At 46.9% G+C, this 21,110-nt stretch overlaps 1 protein-coding gene across 16 annotated transcripts in view; it reads right to left on the reverse strand.

Annotated features, from left to right (window-relative positions):
• The window catches only part of MYCBP2 (MYC binding protein 2), a 705,517-nt gene that overhangs the window by 637,080 nt on the left and 47,327 nt on the right, over window positions 1-21,110 (reverse strand). The gene's annotated exons all lie outside the window — the stretch shown is intronic.

Below are 21,110 nucleotides of genomic sequence, written 5' to 3' on the forward strand. Positions count from 1 at the left end.
AGTCTCTTACCCTTTCCTTTGCCTCGGGGCAAATATGAATGTCCTTTTGCTCGCTTGTTCTTATAGGAACGAAAGGACTGCGGCTGAAAAGACTGCGGCTTTTTCTGCTGGGAGGGGACTTGAGGTAAAAAGGTGGACTTCCCGGCTGTTGCCGTGGCTACCAAATCCGATAGACCGACCCCAAATAATTCCTCCCCTTTATACGGCAATACTTCCATATGCCGTTTGGAATCCGCATCGCCTGACCACTGTCGTGTCCATAGACTTCTTCTGGCAGATATGGACATCGCACTTACTCTTGATGCCAGAGTGCAGATATCCCTCTGTGCATCTCGCATATAAAAGGAATGCATCCTTTAATTGCTCTATAGTCAATAAAATACTGTCCCTATCCAGGGTATCAATATTTTCAGTCAGGGAATCCGACCAAGCCACCCCAGCACTGCACATCCAGGCTGAGGCGATTGCTGGTCGCAGTATAACACCAGTATGTGTGTATATACTTTTTAGAGTATTTTCCAGCCTCCTATCAGCTGGATCCTTGAGGGCGGCTGTATCAGGAGACGGTAACGCCACTTGTTTGGATAAACGTGTGAGCGCCTTGTCCACCCTAGGGGGTGTTTCCCAGCGCGCCCTAACCTCTGGCGGGAAAGGGTATAACGCCAATAACTTCTTTGAAATTAGCAGTTTTTTATCAGGGGTAACCCACGCTTCATCACACACGTCATTCAATTCCTCTGATTCAGGAAAAACTACAGGTAGTTTTTTCAGACCCCACATAATACCCCTTTTTGTGGTACTTGCAGTATCAGAGATATGCAAAGCCTCCTTCATTGCCGTGATCATATAACGTGTGGCCCTACTGGAAAATACGTTCGTTTCTTCACCGTCGACACTAGATTCGGTGTCCGTGTCTGGGTCTGTGTCGACCGACTGAGGCAAAGGGCGTTTTACAGCCCCTGACGGTGTTTGAGACGCCTGTACAGGTACTAACTGGTTTGCCGGTCGTCTCATGTCGTCAACCGACTTTTGCAGCGTGCTGACATTATCACGTAATTCCATAAACAAAGCCATCCATTCCGGTGTCGACTCCCTAGGGGGTGACATCACCATTACCGGCAATTGCTCCGCCTCCACACCAACATCGTCCTCATACATGTCGACACACGTACCGACACACAGCAGACACACAGGGAATGCTCTGATAGAAGACAGGACCCCACTAGCCCTTTGGGGAGACAGAGGGAGAGTTTGCCAGCACACACCAAAGCGCTATAATTATATAGGAACAACCTTATATAAGTGTTGTTTCCTTATAGCTGCTTAAATATATATAATATCGCCAAAAAATGCCCCCCCTCTCTGTTTTTTACCCTGTTTCTGTAGTGCAGTGCAGGGGAGAGCCTGGGAGCCTTCCTAGCAGCGGAGCTGTGTAGGAAAATGGCGCTGTGTGCTGAGGAGATAGGCCCCGCCCCCTATTCCGGCGGGCTCTTCTCCCGGTTTTTCTGAGACCTGGCAGGGGTGAAATACATCCATATAGCCTCATGGACTATATGTGATGTATTCTTTTTAGCCAGAAAGGTATTAACATTGCTGCCCAGGGCGCCCCCCCCCAGCGCCCTGCACCCTCAGTGACCGCCGGTGTGAAGTGTGCCTGAGCGCAATGGCGCACAGCTGCAGTGCTGTGCGCTACCTCATGAAGACTGAAAAGCCTTCAGCCGCCGGTTTCTGGACCTCTTCTTACTTCGGCATCTGCAAGGGGGTCGGCGGCGCGGCTCCGGTGACCCATTTAGGCTGTACCTGTGATCGTCCCTCTGGAGCTAGTGTCCAGTAGCCTAAGAAGCAAATCCATCCTACACGCAGGTGAGTTCACTTCTTCTCCCCTAGGTCCCTCGTTGCAGTGAGCCTGTTGCCAGCAGGACTCACTGAAAATAATAAAACTATCAAAACTTTTACTCTAAGCAGCTCTTTATGAGAGCCACCTAGATTGCACCCTGCTCGGACGGGCACAAAAACCTAACTGAGGCTTGGAGGAGGGTCATAGGGGGAGGAGCCAGTACACACCACCTAGTGGTCAAACTTTTAAATTTTGTGCCCTGTCTCCTGCGGAGCCGCTAATCCCCATGGTCCTGACGGAGTCCCCAGCATCCACTAGGACGTCAGAGAAAGAAGACTTACCCGTGGTAGCTGTGGAAACCAGGTCCGCGAGGCCGTCACCAAACAAAAGTTCACCCTTGTAAGGCAAGGCCTCCATAAGCCTCTTGGAGTCAGCATCACCAGTCCATTGACGGGTCCACAACGCCCTCCTAGCTGAAATTGCCATGGCATTGGCCCTTGATCCCAAGAGGCCAATATCTCTCGCAGCCTCCCTTAGGTATAACGCTGCGTCCTTGATGTGACCCAATGTCAACAATACACTCTCCCTGTCGAGGGTGTCCATGTCAGATGACAAGTTATCTGCCCATCCTGCAATCGCGCTACTTACCCATGTCGACGCTACCGCCGGTCTGAGCAGGGTTCCCGTAGTCGCATAAATCGATTTCAAGGTAGTTTCCTGACTGCGATCCGCAGGATCCTTCAGTGTCGCCGTGTCCGGAGACGGTAGGGCCACCTTTTTGGATAAACGCGTTAAAGCCTTATCTACCGTGGGTGATGATTCCCACCGTAACCTGTCCTGTGAGGGGAAAGGATACGCCATAACAATTCTCTTAGGAATCTGCAGCCTTTTGTCTGGAGTTTCCCAAGCTTTTTCAAATAGAGCGTTCAGCTCAAGGGATGGGGGAAATGTTACCTCAGGTTTCTTCCCCTTAAACATACAGACCCGTGCGTTAGGGACAGAAGGGTCCTCTGTGATATGTAATACATCTTTTATTGCAATAATCATGTACTGAATACTCTTGGCTACCCTTAGGTGTAACCGAGCGTCATCATAGTCGACACTGGAGTCAGAATCCGTGTCGGTATCAGTGTCTGCTATCTGGGTAAAGGGACGTTTCTGGGACCCTAATGGGTTCTGTGACACATTAATATCCATGGATTATCGCCATGCCTGGTTCTGGGACTAAGATTTGTCCAACCTTTTATGTAATAAAGCCACACTTGCATTCAAAACATTCCACATGTCTACCCAATCAGCAGTCGGCGGTGCCGACAGAGTCACTATTACATTCTGCTCCGCATCCTCTTTGGAACAGCCTACCGCCTCAGACATGTCGACACACACGTACTGACATCCCCACACACACTGGGATATAGGGGACAGACCCACAATAAGGTCCTATAGAGAGACAGAGAGGGAGTCTGCCAGCTCACACCCAGCGCCACTGCGGTCTGAAATATTAATAATGTTCTAGACCTGTAAGCGCTTTTAGTATCACACTAGCAGCAAATTAATGTGACCGCCCCCCCCTGTTTTGCACCCTGTTACTTGTATACAGCGGTGAAGGGAGTCCGGGAGCAGCGTCTCTGCAGCAAGCTGTGGAGAAAATGGCGCTGGTTAGAGCTGAGGGACTAAACTCCGCCCCCTCGATGGCGCGCTTTGGTCCCGCTAATTTTTATACTGGCGAGGGTCTGTATATACTGCCCATGCGGTGTCTATGTGTGTCAGTGAACTTTTATGAGGTAATCATTGCTGCCCAGGGCACCCCACCTGCGCCCTGCACCCTTGCTGTACTTTGTGTGTGAGAGCAATGGCGCTGCGGGGTACCTCACGAAGATCTGAAGTCTTCTGCCGCCTTTGAAGTCTTCATGCTTGTCATACTCACCCAGCTTCCATCTTCCGGCTCTGTGAGGAGGACGGCGGCGCGGCTCTGAGACGAACAGCTAGGTGTACCAAGTGTTCCGACCCTCTGGAGCGAATGGTGTCCAGTAGCCTAAGAAGCAGAGCCTATCAGTAAAGTAGGTCTGCTTCTCTCTCCTCAGTCACACGAAGCAGGGAGCCTGTTGCCAGCAGTGCTCCCTGAAAATAAAAAACCTAACAAAGTCTTTTTCCAGAGAAACTCAGTAGAGCTCCCCTAGTGTGCAACCAGTCTCCTCTGGGCACAGAATCTAACCGAGGTCTGGAGGAGGGTTATAGAGGGAGGAGCCAGTTCACGCCCATTAAAAGGTCTTAAAGTGCCCATGTGTCCTGCGGAGCCCGTCTATACCCCATGGTCCTTACGGAGTCCCCAGCATCCTCTAGGACGCAAGAGAAATATTGGGTTCTGTCTGACTTATAGCTTTTCTGAGGGGACTCTCCAAAATATGGGACCCCTTCCCTTTCAGTGGACACTAGCAGCTTGACTCTACTATGCCCAGAACTGGCGATATAAGCCTTCAAGCAGCTGGTCCCTGCTCCAGCTCCACACATCCGGTTTGCAGTTTTATATTTTCACTGGTGGATTGCTATGGATCCCGAACTCTGATCCCCAAGTCCCCAGTCCCTCCCAAAAGGTGGGACTCTCTAGTTTTTTATCACATTCAAAGCTAAGAAATCTTTTTCCAGGAACTGGAGATATCTGCTGTCAAGCAAGCTGCCCTCTGACCGGAAAATTATGATTAAGCCCACTCCACTATCCACCCCTCCCCTGCGTATTACACCCCCCCTACCACCCTGGAAATCATGTACCGGGGCCCATTAATTCAGCCCAATGCCTGATCTACAGTTTAGTGTTCTCTCTCCCACCCCATCTTCCACCATCTGTGCAGTAAAGTAGTAATTAGCAGATATTACTGCTCCAGGTCCTACATGCTGAGCGGAAGATAGAACATCCCCTACCGTCCGATGATAGCACTCCCCACACCTACGCTGGAGGATGGGTAGGGGGCCCAGTGCATTGCTGAGCCCAGGGGCCTACACTGCTGTTAAGACGGCCATGCTGTGAGGTGAGCAGTGCAGTGACCGGGAGGAGGGCGGCTCAGCGCTGGGGCTGCAGATGATGCGGGGGAGAAGACAGATTATCGGCACAACTTCCTTATATATACACTGCACACCAGTGGCGGGGCGAGGTCCTGTGCTTGCCCCTCCCATACCCCGAACAGGCCATGCCCAGACCCCTGGTGGCTACTGGTGTCTTCTACCCTCAGAGTGGGCAATAGCTGTGCGGGGGAACTGGTGAGCTTACACGTGCCAGTACTGGTGTGCATATAGTGCATCATCATCATAGCCTGCCCATTACAGATATACAGCACCTATATTTATAAAAGGCTAACAATACACCATCAGCATGACAGAGCTCACGCTCCCAGCAGCAGGACTTCCAGAAACCCGGCAGCTCCTGTGCGAGTAGCGACCTTCCCACCTTATAATGCAGCCCTGCTGTCCATCATTTTGACGGGCTTTCAACTAGTCTAATATAATTAATAGCAAGCAAGAACTGACTGCTTTCTTTTTAATTAATAAGGCTGTAGTGAGTACTTTATTTGTAATGTTGCTATAGTGGAATTGCAGTGATGTTACATTCTTATTTTCTATACAATACAGATTATATTTAAGAGACTGTTTACAAACACGATTGGACATAATTATCCAAGCTTTTATTGCATGCTTTTGTCAGGCCATGAGACAATTTTATGCGTTCTTTAAACATATTTAAATGGTTTTATTTATAACCAAATAACGTCTAAGCCAACTCAGTCACAAGGTAAAGTAGTCACTAGCATAGCATTCACCTTCTGTGTTTATTAGCTCACTTAAAATTACTTTTAAAAAAAATTAACTCAAAGTAGGGAAACTTAGCAGCATTCACCTTCTGTGTTTATTAGCTCACTTAAAATTACTTTTAAAAAAAATTAACTCAAAGTAGGGAAACTTAGCAGTGGATATGAAACAGCTTTTAGCATATGTCTAACATAACCTTCTGGAGAGCATAGTACATATTTTCCATTGGAAGAAAATGTATCAGTGCAGAAGTGGACAAAATGTATGTTGCAGGGTACGGTAAAATCCTGCAGCTTGTAAAGAGCCATGAAACGGGATCTATGAAAATGACCACTGAAAATGTATGTGCTAGCAAAAAACCTCTAAAACAATGAATAAGTCAACACCTTTTAAATGTTTACTAACAGGCTCAATTAAAACAAAGACTATGCGGGTTATTCAGGTTTGTTAGCAAACCAGAAAAGTTAGCAATAGGGCAAAACCAGGTTGCACTGCAGCGGGGGCAGATGTAACATGGGCAGAGAGATTTAGATTTGGGTGGCATATATTGTTTCTGTGCAGGATAAATACTGTCTGCCTAATTTCTATACAGCAATATATTTTGGAGTTTGAACACACCCCACCCAAATGTAACTCTCTGCACAGGTCACATCGTGCGATAACACATAGGATCAGGGATAAGTCCCATGTGTTTTTGCGGCTACGGCAGCCAGTTATCGTGGATTATGCTTCGGGTGCCTGAGGGACGTGAAGCATAATCCACGATAAGTGGCGACATTGGGGCTAATAGGATCGCCCCTAGCGATCCTGTTAGCAGCAGGAAAGTACCGCTGCGCAAAGGATATTGCCCTAAGGGGTAAATTTATTAAAGCTTCTAAAACCGAAAAGATGTGATGCTGCCCACAGCAACCAATCAAATTTTGTCTAGCATTTTCTAGGATGCAATAGAGAAATGATAGACAGAATCTGATTGGTTGCCATAGGCAACATTGTCTCTTCATCTTTAGAATCTTTAGTAAATTTACCTGTAAAGGTTTCCAGAGGTCAAACATTTACCACCTAATAAATGTTTTGCTTATGTTATGTTTCGTCAGTGGAAACGTAAACTACCCAGGACGAAGTGCCTGGTTCCCGACCCTGCTCATTGCCCGTGTTGGGGCCAAGACCTGACAATTTCCTGGCTTGCAGTGGAAACGGGGTATAAGGGACATATCCAATTACAGTAAGTGTGGTCATTTTTTTACCACGACATGCAAGATTTCAGGCAGATGGAGAGTATTTGCTTTACTATTAGCCACAGTAATTTATATAGAAATTACTGCGGATTTATTTTTGCAGCTTCAGACCAAGTGCAAAGTCAGGGAAAATCCCTATTCTAAAAGGTAAAAATGGCAGGATTGGTTTAGAACCCATTAAACAACCCTTAATGACTAATTAGGCAATTGAAAGTTTTCAACTAGCTCAGAGGTTCCCAAACGCGGTCCTCAAGGCACGCTAACGGTCCAGGTTTTAAATGTATCCATGCTTGGCCACAGGTGACTTAATTAGTACCTCAATTTGATTTAACCATCTGTCTGAGCCATAGATATACCTAAATCCTGGACTGTTAGGGTGCCTTGAGGACAGCATTTGGAAACTCTGAATTAGCTTAATTGGGTCAATAATTACTGGCAATTATTGGGGTGAAATTCTGCAAAGTGCAGAATAATGGGTTAATATATGTGGGACATGTATATGGGGGTGTTGTATGGATTGGTGAAGTGTTTTAAATACTGCAGGTGGGAGTTACAGGCGTTTTATTTATTTTAAAGTGGCCTTACATTATTCTAAAATAAACATATTTTTCGTATTTAAATGAAAAAGTTAGCTTTTTATCATTTTATTACTTGGTTAAGAACAAAAATGCACAAATTAGTCATCTGAATCATTTTAAGGGCATTATCCAATTAGTCACAGTAATGTACCACAGCTATTTACCTTCGCAGGAGCTATCCAATTAGCTCTGATGCCTACATCTATCAAAGATTTGGGGCTTTTTTGCCACGATCACAGCAGCGAAAAAACATAGGACGATGACTTTTCATGGAAAATGGAAACTCTTTTGGCAGGGAAAAACAGGGACTAATTTTATAGCCCCACCCCCACAAAAAAAAGAAGAAAAATTGTCTATAAAAAAATTTTTTTCAACTAATAACAAAAAAAACAACAAAATTTTTTTAAACCAAAAATCTTTTTTGAGTCTAATTGGCTACCCTCCCTAAATGTTCATAATATTTTTCTTTGGGACAGTTATAGTATTTTTTTTCTTATTTATGGTACAGGCTGTTCTCCACATTCTAGCGGGTTTTTGAAAAAGAAATTTGCAACTTTTTTTAAAAATTAAATAGCGCAGCAATCGGGAGCATACAAACCCACAGTAATAAGAACTTGGTCGCAACAACCGTTTTAATTTTTGCAGCCCATTTGATATTCCCCTAAAGTGTCGATTCAATGAGCACACCCCTGCAGGTCCGCGCAGTCATATGCAACAATTATGGTAGCCTCGGACATAACATACGTATTAACATAGTTAATGAGGTTGAAAAAAAGACAAGTTGTCCATCGAGTTCAACCTTTATATATTGACCCTATATCAGTGGTTTCCAAACTTTTTTGAATCACGGTGCCCTAGAATATCAGAATTTTTTTCACGCCACCCCTAGGCCAAAAATTTCTTATTGAGAAATTTAGAAAGAAATATTACATTAAGTAGATTGCGTTTATATGTCATCCTTAGGGTCAGTTGTGTGGTGAGGGACAAGATTTGCTTCTGTTTGGCCACATATTTTATGACTGGCAGCCACCAGCACTGGTTTTGCCTATTATATTGACCATGAATAATTTGAATTGGTCCTGGACCACCACCCCAGGGCACCCCTGCAAGTGTCCCAAGGCACCCCAGGGAGCCACAGCACACAGTTTGGGAACCTCTGCCCTATCCTCTTCCCTATATAACCATAGCTTAATCCATAATGACTCAACTGTAGTACGTTTACAGTTTGTAGCAACATAGATCGCCGTGTACAAAAATCTTTGAGTCCGATGCAAGGTCGGACTGGAAGCGGGGAAAGTGGAGGTGCCGTTGCAACAACTCCTTGCTCCCCTGGCTAACTGTGTCAACCCCTACAGGTGGTGAATGGCTAAGCAATCTGGAAGAGTATATAGTTAACAAAATGCTATTTTCAGTCCTTGCGTGCTAAATATGTAATCACAATACAAAGTTCCTTATCTTTTTATAGAACTTGAAGCACAGGTGAAAATTGTGCTTAGGCAAATCATCCCATGTTGTACCTTTACAAAAAACAAACTTAATTTCCCTGCTCCATCACTGTAACTGTATAATATAAAGCAAATAAAATAAGCACCTTTATTATACTGTACATATTGGTCCTCATTTTCAACATTTTGATTAACTTGTATTATAGTCTTCAGACATAGCTGTTGCTAATGCTGGGTCTCTTTCAATCAGCTAATGCAATTTCCAATAAATCTGTTACCATAGATTTTAATTTCACTTTGTATACTTAAAGGACCATCAAAGAGAACTAGTGTTCACGCTAAGCTGTTTTAGCAGGGTGCCGCGCACTGCCCGATTTTTTTAAGGGCAAAATCCGCCCTGCCCTTTCTGCGGCACCCTGCTAAAACACCTCCCCGTTTCCTGCCCTCCTAGCGTGTAAAGACCATTCACGCTGTGGGAGAGAGTTTGGGGGAAGCCCAGCACGGCCGCCCCCACACCAACTATAGCAACGTCTGTGGGTCGCACCGCCCACTTAAATGACGTTGCATAGCCACGCCTCCCATTCTGCGTGTCCACGCCCCCGCTTCACCACGCACGCACACATATGCCCCCCTAGTCCGGCACCCTGCCCTCTACAAATTCTAGAGGGAACACCAGAGAACTAAAAATCTTGAATATTTTTTATCTTGTGAAGTTTAATTACTAAAAATATTTTTTTTTTAAAGAATCCAAATATTTTGGCATTTGTGAGAGTACAGAAATCAAATCTTCTTAAGACATATTTAGGAGGGTTCAATAAAACATTTTATTTAGTATTCAACAGGTCTAATTTGATTTTACCATATGAAAATTATTGAAAACGTAACAAAGAAAAACATTTTTTCTCTTGTTTTTATTTCATGGATGTTTTAAGATTGCCCCACAGGAAGAAAAAAAAAATGCAGGTGCACACTCTAAACACTAACACCACAGGTAATCAGAACAATTGTAATAAACTCTACAATTTTAACACGGAGTAAAATAGTGGCTCTTAAGGGCCCTACACACTTGCCGATGTGTGCGGCCGATATGAACAATCTCGTTCAGTAATGAACGAGTAATTGTTTGTATCTTTCAGTGTGTAGGCACCAACGATGAAAGATGCGCGGCCCCGCGGTCATTCGTTTGTGCCGGTTCGTTTATGCCTGCAAGCCAATATGGACAGTATCATCCAAATCAGCATGCAGGGCTATGGGGCCGGGTGACGTCAGGGAGTGAAGAAACTTCACTCCCCCCATCATCCACCCCACCAGAAAATCAACGAATGTGCAGTGGGCATTAGCATAATTTTTGGCCAAAAAAATATGGGTCCACCAACCACGATCAGGTGACTGCATAAGGTGGGTCTCTTAACAATCCTAAGGTTTAAGTCAAGAGCCCCCAGGCCAGCGCAACTCAACCAGCCCAAGGCATCACACTAGTGAGTAGCAGAAGTTTAAATGTTAAAAGGTGTTATATAGGTGAGTAGTAGTAATTAGGGTGTTAAAAAGTGTTACATTAGTAAAAACAGGATTTTAAAACCTACCGGTAAATTCTTTTCTCCTAGTCCGTAGAGGATGCTGGGGTCCACTGCATGACCATGGGGTATAGACTGTTCCGCAGGAGCCATGGGCACTCTTAAGACTTTTCAATGGGTGTGAACTGGCTCCTCCCTCTATGCCCCTCCTCCAGACCTCAGTTATAGGAACTGTGCCCAGGGAGACGGACATTTCGAGGAAAGGATTAACTTTAATACTAGTGGTGAGATACATACCAGCTCACACCTCAACCATGCCGCACAACATGGCATTCAACATAACACATGCCAACAGGCATGAACCAATTACAGCAACATGCTGAAACTAATATAACACAACTTGTGTAACTAATAACAAAAAATAAGATTTTACTTACCGATAAATCTATTTCTCGTAGTCCGTAGTGGATGCTGGGGACTCCGTCAGGACCATGGGGAATAGCGGCTCCGCAGGAGACAGGGCACAAAAGTAAAAGCTTTAGGATCAGGTGGTGTGCACTGGCTCCTCCCCCTATGACCCTCCTCCAAGCCTCAGTTAGGATACTGTGCCCGGACGAGCGTACACAATAAGGAAGGATTTTGAATCCCGGGTAAGACTCATACCAGCCACACCAATCACACTGTACAACCTGTGATCTGAACCCAGTTAACAGCATGATAACAGCGGAGCCTCTGAAAAGATGGCTCACAACAATAATAACCCGATTTTTGTACCAATAACTATGTACAAGTATTGCAGACAATCCGCACTTGGGATGGGCGCCCAGCATCCACTACGGACTACGAGAAATAGATTTATCGGTAAGTAAAATCTTATTTTCTCTAACGTCCTAGTGGATGCTGGGGACTCCGTCAGGACCATGGGGATTATACCAAAGCTCCCAAACGGGCGGGAGAGTGCGGATGACTCTGCAGCACCGAATGAGAGAACTCCAGGTCCTCTTTAGCCAGGGTATCAAATTTGTAGAATTTTACAAACGTGTTCTCCCCCCGACCACGTAGCTGCTCGGCAGAGTTGTAATGCCGAGACCCCTCGGGCAGCCGCCCAGGATGAGCCCACCTTCCTTGTGGAATGGGCATTTACATATTTTGGCTGTGGCAGGCCTGCCACAGAATGTGCAAGCTGAATTGTACTACACATCCAACTAGCAATCGTCTGCTTAGAAGCAAGAGCACCCAGTTTGTTGGGTGCATACAGGATAACAGCAAGTCAGTTTTCCTGACTCCAGCCGTCCTGGAAACCGATATTTTCAGGGCCCTGACAACATCTAGCAACTTGGAGTCCTCCAAGTCCCTAGTAGCCGCAGGTACCACAATAAGCTGGTTCAGGTGAAACGCTGACACCACCTTAGGGAGAAACTGGGGACGAGTCCGCAGCTCTGCCCTGTCCGAATGGACAATCAGATATGGGCTTTTGTGAGACAAAGCCGCCAATTCTGACACTCGCCTGGCCGAGGCCAGGGCCAACATCATGGTCACTTTCCATGTGAGATATTTCAAATCCACAGATTTGAGCGGTTTAAACCAATGTGATTTGAGGAATCCCAGCACTACGTTGAGATCCCACAGTGCCACTGGAGGCACAAAAGGGGGTTGTATATGCAGTACTCCCTTGACAAACTTCTGGACTTTAGGAACTGAAGCCAATTCTTTCTGGAAGAAAATCGACAGGGCCGAAATTTGAACCTTAATGGACCCCAATCTGAGGCCCATAGACACTCCTGTTTGCAGGAAATGCAGGAATCGACCGAGTTGAAATTTCTTCGTGGAGCCTTCCTGGCCTCACACCACGCAACATATTTTCGCCACATGTGGTGATAATGTTGTGCGGTCACGTCCTTCCTGGCTTTGAATGACCTCTTCCGGAATGCCTTTTTCCCTTAGGATCCGGCGTTCAACCGCCATGCCGTCAAACGCAGCCGCGGTAAGTCTTGGAACAGACATGGTACGTGCTGAATTTAGCGGCAGAGGTCATGAGTCCTCTGTGAGTATCTCTTGAAGTTCCGGGTACCAAGTCCTTCTTGGCCAATCCGGAGCCACGAGTATAGTTCTTACTCCTCTACGTCTTATAATTCTCAATACCTTGGGTATGAGAAGCAGAGGAGGAAACACATACACCGACTGGTACGCCCACGGTGTTACCAGAACGTCCACAGCTATTGCCTGAAAGTCTCTTGACCTGGCGCAATACCTGTCCAGTTTTTTGTTCAGGCGGGACGCCATCATGTACACCTTTGGTCTTTCCCAACGGTTCACAATCATGTGGAAAACTTCCCGATGAAGTCCCCACTCTCCCGGGTGGAGGTCGTGCCTGCTGAGGAAGTCTGCTTCCCAGTTGTCCACTCCCGGAATGAACACTGCTGACAGTGCTATCACATGATTTTCCGCCCAGCGAAAAATCCTTGCAGTTTTTGCCATTGCCCTCCTGCTTCTTGTGTCGCCCTGTCTGTTTACGTGGGCGACTGCCGTGATGTTGTCCCACTGGATCAATACCGGCTGACCTTGAAGCAGAGGTCTTGCTAAGCTTAGAGCATTATAAATTGCCCTTAGCTCCAGTATATTTATGTGGAGAAAAGTCTCCAGACTTGATCACACTCCCTGGAAATTTTTTCCCTGTGTGACTGCTCCCCAGCCTCTCAGGCTGGCCTCCGTGGTCACCAGCATCCAATCCTGAATGCCGAATCTGCGGCCCTCTAGATGATGAGCACTCTGTAACCACCACAGGAGAGACACCCTTGTCCTTGGAGATAGGGTTATCCGCTGATGCATCTGAAGATGCGATCCGGACCATTTGTCCAGCAGATCCCACTGAAAAGTTCTTGCGTGGAATCTGCCGAATGGAATCGCTTCGTAATAAGCCACCATTTTTCCCAGGACTCTTGTGCAATGATGCACTGACACTTTTCCTGGTTTTAGGAGGTTCCTGACTAGCTCGGATAACTCCCTGGCTTTCTCCTCCGGGAGAAACACCTTTTTCTGGACTGTGTCCAGAATCATCCCTAGGAACAGCAGATGTGTCGTCAGAAACAACTGCGGTTTTGGAATATTTAGAATCCACCCGTGCTGTCGTAGAACTACTTGAGATAGTGCTACTCCGACCTCCAACTGTTCTCTGGACCTTGCTCTTATCAGGAGGTCGTCCATTTTCTTCGAAGAAGAATCATCATTTCGGGCATTACCTTGGTAAAGACCCGGAGTGCCGTGGACAATCCAAACGGCAGCGTCTGAAACTGATAGTGACAGTTCTGTACCACGAACCTGAGATACCCTTGGTGAGAAGGGCAAATTGGGACATGGAGGTAAGCATCCCTGATGTCCCGGGACACCATATAGTCCCCTTCTTCCTGGTTCGCTATCACTGCTCTGAGTGACTCCATCTTGATTTGAACCTTTGTAAGTGTTCAAATATTTCAGATTTAGAATAGGTCTCACCGAGCCTTCTGGTTTCAGTACCACAATATAGTGTGGAATAATACCCCTTTCCTTGTTGTAGGAGGGGTACTTTGATTATCACCTGCTGGGAATACAGCTTGTGAATTGTTTCCAATACTGGCTCCCTGTCGGAGGGAGACGTTGGTAAAGCAGACTTCAGGAACCTGCGAGGGGAAACGTCTCGACTTTCCAATCTGTACCCCTGGGATACTACTTGTAGGATCCAGGGGTACTGTACGGCTCCAGCGTCATGCTGAGAACTTGGCAGAAGCGGTGGAAGGCTTCTGTTCCTGGGAATGGGCTGCCTGCTGCAGTCTTCTTCCCTTTCCTCCATCCCTGGGCAGACATGCTTATGGGGACGAAAGGACTGAGGCTGAAAAGACGGTGTCTTTTTCTGCATAGATGTGACTTAGGGTAAAAACGGTGGATTTCCCAGCAGTTGCCGTGGCCACCAGGTCCGATGGACCGACCCCAAATAACTCCTCCCCTTTATACGGCAATACATCTTTGTGCCGTTTGGAATCTGCATCACCTGACCACTGTCGTGTCCATAAACATCTTTTGGCAGATATGGACATCGCACTTACTCTTGATGCCAGAGTGCAAATATCCCTCTGTGCATCTCGCATATATAGAAATGCATTCTTTAAATGCTCTATAGTAAATAAAATACTGTCCCTGTCAAGGGTATCAATATTTTCAGTCAGGGAATCCGACCAAGCCACCCCCGCGCTGCACATCCAGGCTGAGGCGATCGCTGGTCGCAGTATAACACCAGTATGTGTGTATATACTTTTTAGGATATTTTCCAGCCTCCTATCAGCTGGCTCCTTGAGGGCGGCCGTATCTGGAGACGGTACCGCCACTTGTTTTGATAAGTGTGTGAGCGCCTTATCCACCCTAAGGGGTGTTTCCCAACGCGCCCTAACTTCTGGCGGGAAAGGGTATACCGCCAATAATTTTCTATCGGGGGAACCCCGCGCCTCATCACACACTTCATTTAATTTATCTGATTCAGGAAAACTATAGGTAGTTTTTCCACACCCCACATAATACCCTTTTTTGTGGTACTTATAGTATCAGAAATATGTAACACCTCCTTCATTGCCCTTAACAAGTAACGTGTGGCCCTAAAGGAAAATACGTTTGTTTCTTCACCGTCGACACTGGAGTCAGTGTCCGTGTCTGTGTCTGTGTCGACCGACTGAGGTAAAAATAAGAATTTACTTACCGATAATTCTATTTCTCGGAGTCCGTAGTGGATGCTGCGGTTCCTGAAAGGACCATGGGGAATAGCGGCTCCGCAGGAGACAGGGCACAAAAGTTAAGCTTTAGGATCAGGTGGTGTGCACTGGCTCCTCCCCCTATGACCCTCCTCCAAGCCTCAGTTAGGATACTGTGCCCGGACGAGCGTACATAATAAGGAAGGATTTTGAATCCCGGGTAAGACTCATACCAGCCACACCAATCACACTGTACAACCTGTGATCTGAACCCAGTTAACAGTATGAGAACAGAGGAGCCTCTGAAAGATGGCTCACTACAACAATAACCCGATTTAGTTAACAATAACTATGTACAAGTATTGCAGATAATCCGCACTTGGGATGGGCGCCCAGCATCCACTACGGACTCCGAGAAATAGAATTATCAGTAAGTAAATTCTTATTTTCTCTATCGTCCTAGTGGATGCTGGGGTTCCTGAAAGGACCATGGGGATTATACCAAAGCTCCCAAACGGGCGGGAGAGTGCGGATGACTCTGCAGCACCGAATGAGAGAACTCCAGTTCCTCCTTAGCCAGGGTATCAAATTTGTAGGATTTTACAAACGTGTTCTCCCCCGACCACGTAGCCGCTCGGCAAAGTTGTAAAGCCGAGACCCCTCGGGCAGCCGCCCAAGATGAGCCCACCTTCCTTGTGGAATGGGCATTTACATATTTTTGGCTGTGGCAAGCCTGCCACAGAATGTGCAAGCTGAATTGTACTACAAATCCAACGAGCAATAGTCTGCTTAGAAGCAGGGGCACCCAGCTTGTTGGGTGCATACAGGATAAAACAGCAAGTCAGATTTCCTGACTCCAGCCGACCTGGAAAACTATATTTTCAGGGCCCTGACAACATCCAGCAACTTGGAGTCCTCCAAGTCCCTAGTAGCCGCAGGTACCACAATAAGCTGGTTCAGGTAAAACGCTGACACCACCTTAGGGATAAACTGGGGACGAGTCCGCAGCTTTGCTCTGTCCGAATGGACAATCAGATATGGCTTTGTGAGACAAAGCCGCCAATTTTGACACTCGCCTGGCCGAGGCCAGGACCAACCGCATGTTCACTTTCCATGTGAGATATATCAAATCCACAGATTTGAGTGGTTTAAACCAATGTGATTTTTGGAATCCCCAAAACTACGTTGAGATCCCCCAGTGCCACTGGAGACATCAAAAGGGGTTGTATATGCAGTACTCCCTTGACAAACTTCTGGACTTCAGGAACTGAAGCCAATTCTTTCTGGAAGAAAATCGACAGGCCGAAATTTGAACCTTAATGGACCCCAATTTGAGGCCCATAGACACTCCTGTTTGCAGGAAATATAGGAATTAACCTAGTTGAAATTCTTCCGTGGAGCCTTCCTGGCCTCACACCATGGAACATATTTTCACCTAAACTGTGATAATGTTGTGCGGTCACCTCCTTCCTGGCTCTGACCAGGGTAGGGATGACCTCTTCCGGAATGCCTTTTTCCCTTAGGATCCGGCGTTCATCCGCCCCTGCGTCAACGCAGCTGCGGTAAGTCTTGGAACAGACATGATTCTTGCTGAATCAAGACCCTTCTTATCTCTTGAAGTTCCGGTTACCAAGTCCTTCTTGGCCAAACCGGAGCCACGAGTATAATTCTTACTCCTCTCCTTCCTATAATTCTCAATACCCTGGGTATGAGAGGCAGAGGAGGGAACACATACCCGACTGGTACACCCACGGTGTTACCAGAGCGACCCAGCTATTGCCTGAGGGTCTCTTGACCTGGCGCTTCAGGTGGGACGCCATCTTATGACCACCTTTGGTCTTTCCCACGGTTTACAATCATGTGGAAACTTCCAGATGAAGTTCCCACTTTTCCGAGTGGAATTCATTCCTGCTGAGGAAATTCAGTTTTCCACTCCCGGAATGAACACTGCTGACAGTGTTATCACATGATTTTTTGCTCAGCGAAAAGTTCTTGCTGTCATTGCCCTCCTGCTTCTTGTGCCGCCCCGTCTGTTTACGTGGGCGACTGCCATGATGATGTCCGACCAGATCAGCACCGACTGACTTTGAAGCAGAGGTCTTCCTAGGCTCAGAGCATTGGAAATTGCTCTTAGCTCCAGTATATTCATGTGGAGAAAAGTCTCCAGACTTGACCACATTCCTTGGAAATTTCTTCCCTGTGTGACTGCTTCCCAGCCTCTCAGGCTGGCATCCGTGGTCACCAGAACACAGTCCTGAATGCTGAATGTGCTGTCCTCTAGAAGATGAGCACTCTGCAGCCCCCACAGAAGAGACACCCTTGTCCTTAGAGACAGGATTATCTGCTGATGCATCTGAAGATGCGATCCGGACCATTCGTCCAGCAAATCCCCCTGAAAAATTTTTGCGTGAGATCTGCCGAATGGAATTGCTTCGTAAGAAGCCACCATTTTTCCCAGGACTCCTGTGCATTGATGCACTGATACTTGGCCTGGTTTTAGGAGGTTTCTGACTAGTTCGGATAGCTCCCTGGCTTTCTCCTCCAGGAGAAACACCTTTTTCTGGACTATGCCCAGAATCATTCCTAGGAACAGCAGACGTATCGTCGGAAAAACGCTGCGATTTTTGGAATATTTAGAATCCACTCGTGCTGTCATAGAACTACTTTAGATAGTGCTATTCCGACCTCCAACTGTTCTCTGGACCTTTCCCTTTTCAGGATATCGTCCAAGTAAGGGATAATTAAGATGCCCTTTTCTTTGAAGAGAATCATCTTTTCGGCCATTACCTTGGTAAAGGCCCGGGGTGCCGTGGATAATTCAACGGCAGCGTCAGAAACTGATATTGACAGTTCTGTACCACGAACCATAGGTACCCTTGTTGAGAAGGGCAAATTTGGACATGGAGGTAATCCTTGATGTCCAGGGACACCATATAGTCCCCTTTTTTCCGGTTCGCTATCACTGTCTGAGTGACTCCATCTTGATTTGAACCTTTGTATGTAAGTGTTCAAAAATTTCAGATTTAGAATATGTCTCACCAAGCCGTCTGGCTTCAGTACCACAAAATAGTGTGGAAGATTAATACCCTTTTCCTTGATTGTAGGAGGGGTACTTTGATTATCACCTGCTGGAAATACAGCTTGTGAATTTTTTCCCAATACTGCCTCCCTGTCGGAGGGAGCCTTTGGTAAAGCAGACTTCAGGAACCTGCGAGGAAAAGATGTCTCGAATCTCCAAACTGTACCCCTGGGATAATACTTTGTAGGATCTAGGGGTCAACTTGCGAGTGATCCCACTGCACGCTGAGACTCTTGAGACGACCCCCCACCTCACCTGAGTCAGCTTGCACGGCCCCAGCGTCCTGCTGAGGACTTGGCAGACTCGGTGGAGGGCTTCTGTTCCTGGAAAAGGGGCTGCCTTCTGCAGTCTACTTCCCTTTCCTCTATGTCTGGGCAGATATGACTGGCCTTTTGCCCGCATGCCCTTATGGGAACGGAAGGATTGAGGCTGAAAAGACAGTGTCTTTTTCTGCTGAGATGTGACTTGGGGTAAAAAGGTTGGATTTCCCAGCTGTTGCCGTGGCCCCCAGGTCCGATGGACCGACCCCAAGTACCTACTCTCCTTTATACGACCATACTTTCATGTGCCGTATGGGATCTGCATCACCTGACCACTGTCGTGTCCATAACATCTTCTGGCAGATATGGACAACGCACTTATCTTGATGCCAGAGTGCAAATATCCCTCTGTGCATCTCGTATATATATATATATATATATATATATATATATATATATATATATATATATATATATATATATATATATATATATATATATATATATATAGACTGCATCCTATTAAATGCTCTATATCACTAAAATATTTTCAGTCAGGGAATCCGACCAAGCCAACCCAGCACTGCATTTCCAGGCTGAGGCGATCGCTGGTCGCAGTATAACCACCGTATGTGTGTATATACTTTTTAGGATATTACTCCAGCTTCATATCAGCTGGCTCCTTGAGGGCGGCCGTATCTGGAGACGGTAACGCCACATGATAAGCGTGTGAGCGCCTTATCCACCCTAAGGGGTGTTTCCCAACGCGCCCTAACTTCTGGCGGGAAAAGGTATAACGCCAATATTTGCTATCGGGGTAAACCCACGCCTCATCACACACTTCATTTTATTTTATCTGATTCAGGAAAAACTACGGTAGTTTTTTTACTGCCACATAATACCCATCTTTGTGGTACTTGTAGTATCAGAAATATGTAACACCTCCTTCATTGCCCTTAACGTGTGGCCCTAATGAGGAATACGTTTGTTTATTCACCGTCGACACTGGATTCAGTGTCCGTGTCTGTGTCTGTGTCGACCGACTAAGGTAAACGGGCGTTTTAAACCCCTGACGGTGTTTTTGAGACGTCTGGACCGGTACTAATTGTTTGTCGGCCGTCTCATGTCGTCAACCGACCTTGCAGCGTGTTGACATTATCACGTAATTCCCTAAATAAGCCATCCACTCCGGTGTCGACTCCCTAGAGAGTGACATCACCATTACAGGCAATTGCTCCGCCTCCTCACCAACATCGTCCTCATACATGTCGACACACACGTACCGACACACAGCACACACACAGGGAATGCTCTGATAGAGGACAGGACCCACTAGCCCTTTGGAGAGACAGAGGGAGAGTTTGCCAGCACACACCAAAAACGCTATAATTATATAGGGACAACCTTATATAAGTGTTTTCCCTTATAGCATCTTTATATATATGTCTAACGCCAAATTAGTGCCCCCCCTCTCTGTTTTAACCCTGTTTCTGTAGTGCAGTGCAGGGGAGAGCCTGGGAGCCTTCCCTCCAGCCTTTCTGTGAGGGAAAATGGCGCTGTGTGCTGAGGAGATAAGCCCGCCGAAAAGGGGGCGGGGCCTGTCTCCCGCTCTTCAACGGATTCTGGCAGGGGTTAAATATCTCCATATAGCCCCCGGAGGCTATATGTGAGGTATTTTTTGCCAAATAACAGGTTTCCATTGCTGCCCAGGGCGCCCCCCCCCCCAGAGCCCTGCACCCTCAGTGACTGTCGTGTGAAGTGTGCTGAGAGCAATGGCGCACAGCTGCAGTGCTGTGCGCTACCTTAAGAAGACTGAAGAGTCTTCTGCCGCCGATTTCTGGACCTCTTCTCTTTTCGGCATCTGCAAGGGGGCCGGCGGCGCGGCTCCGGTGACCCATCCAGGCTGTACCTGTGATCGTCCCTCTGGAGCTAATGTCCAGTAGCCTAAGAAGCCAATCCATCCTGCACGCAGGTGAGTTCACTTCTTCTCCCCTAAGTCCCTCGATGCAGTGATCCTGTTGCCAGCAGGACTCACTGTAAAATAAAAAACCTAAAACTAAACTTTTCTAAGCAGCTCTTTAGGAGAGCCACCTAGATTGCACCCTTCTCGGCCGGGCACAAAAACCTAACTGAGGCTTGGAGGAGGGTCATAGGGGGAGGAGCCAGTGCACACCACCTGATCCTAAAGCTTAACTTTTGTGCCCTGTCTCCTGCGGAGCCGCTATTCCCCATGGTCCTTTCAGGAACCCCAGCATCCACTAGGACGATAGAGAAATGGGCATTATAACGTCCCTGACGGTGTTTTAGACGCCTGGACAGATACTAATATGTTTGCCGGCCGTCTCATGTCGTCAACCGACTTGCAGCGTGTTCACATTATCACGTAATTCCTTAAATAAGCCATCTATTCCGGTGTCGACTCCCTAGAGAGTGACATCACCATTACAGGCAATTTGCTCCGCCTCCCAACATCGTCCTCATACATGTCGACACACACGTACCGACACACAGCACACACACAGGGAATGCTCTGATAGAGGACAGGACCCACTAGCCCTTTGGGGAGACAGAGGGAGAGTTTGCCAGCACACACCAAAAACGCTATAATTATACAGGGACAACCTTTATATAAGTGCTTTTCCCTTA

Source organism: Pseudophryne corroboree, chromosome 2 (genome assembly GCF_028390025.1).
Source record: "Pseudophryne corroboree isolate aPseCor3 chromosome 2, aPseCor3.hap2, whole genome shotgun sequence".
NCBI classification, from domain to species: domain Eukaryota; kingdom Metazoa; phylum Chordata; class Amphibia; order Anura; family Myobatrachidae; genus Pseudophryne; species Pseudophryne corroboree.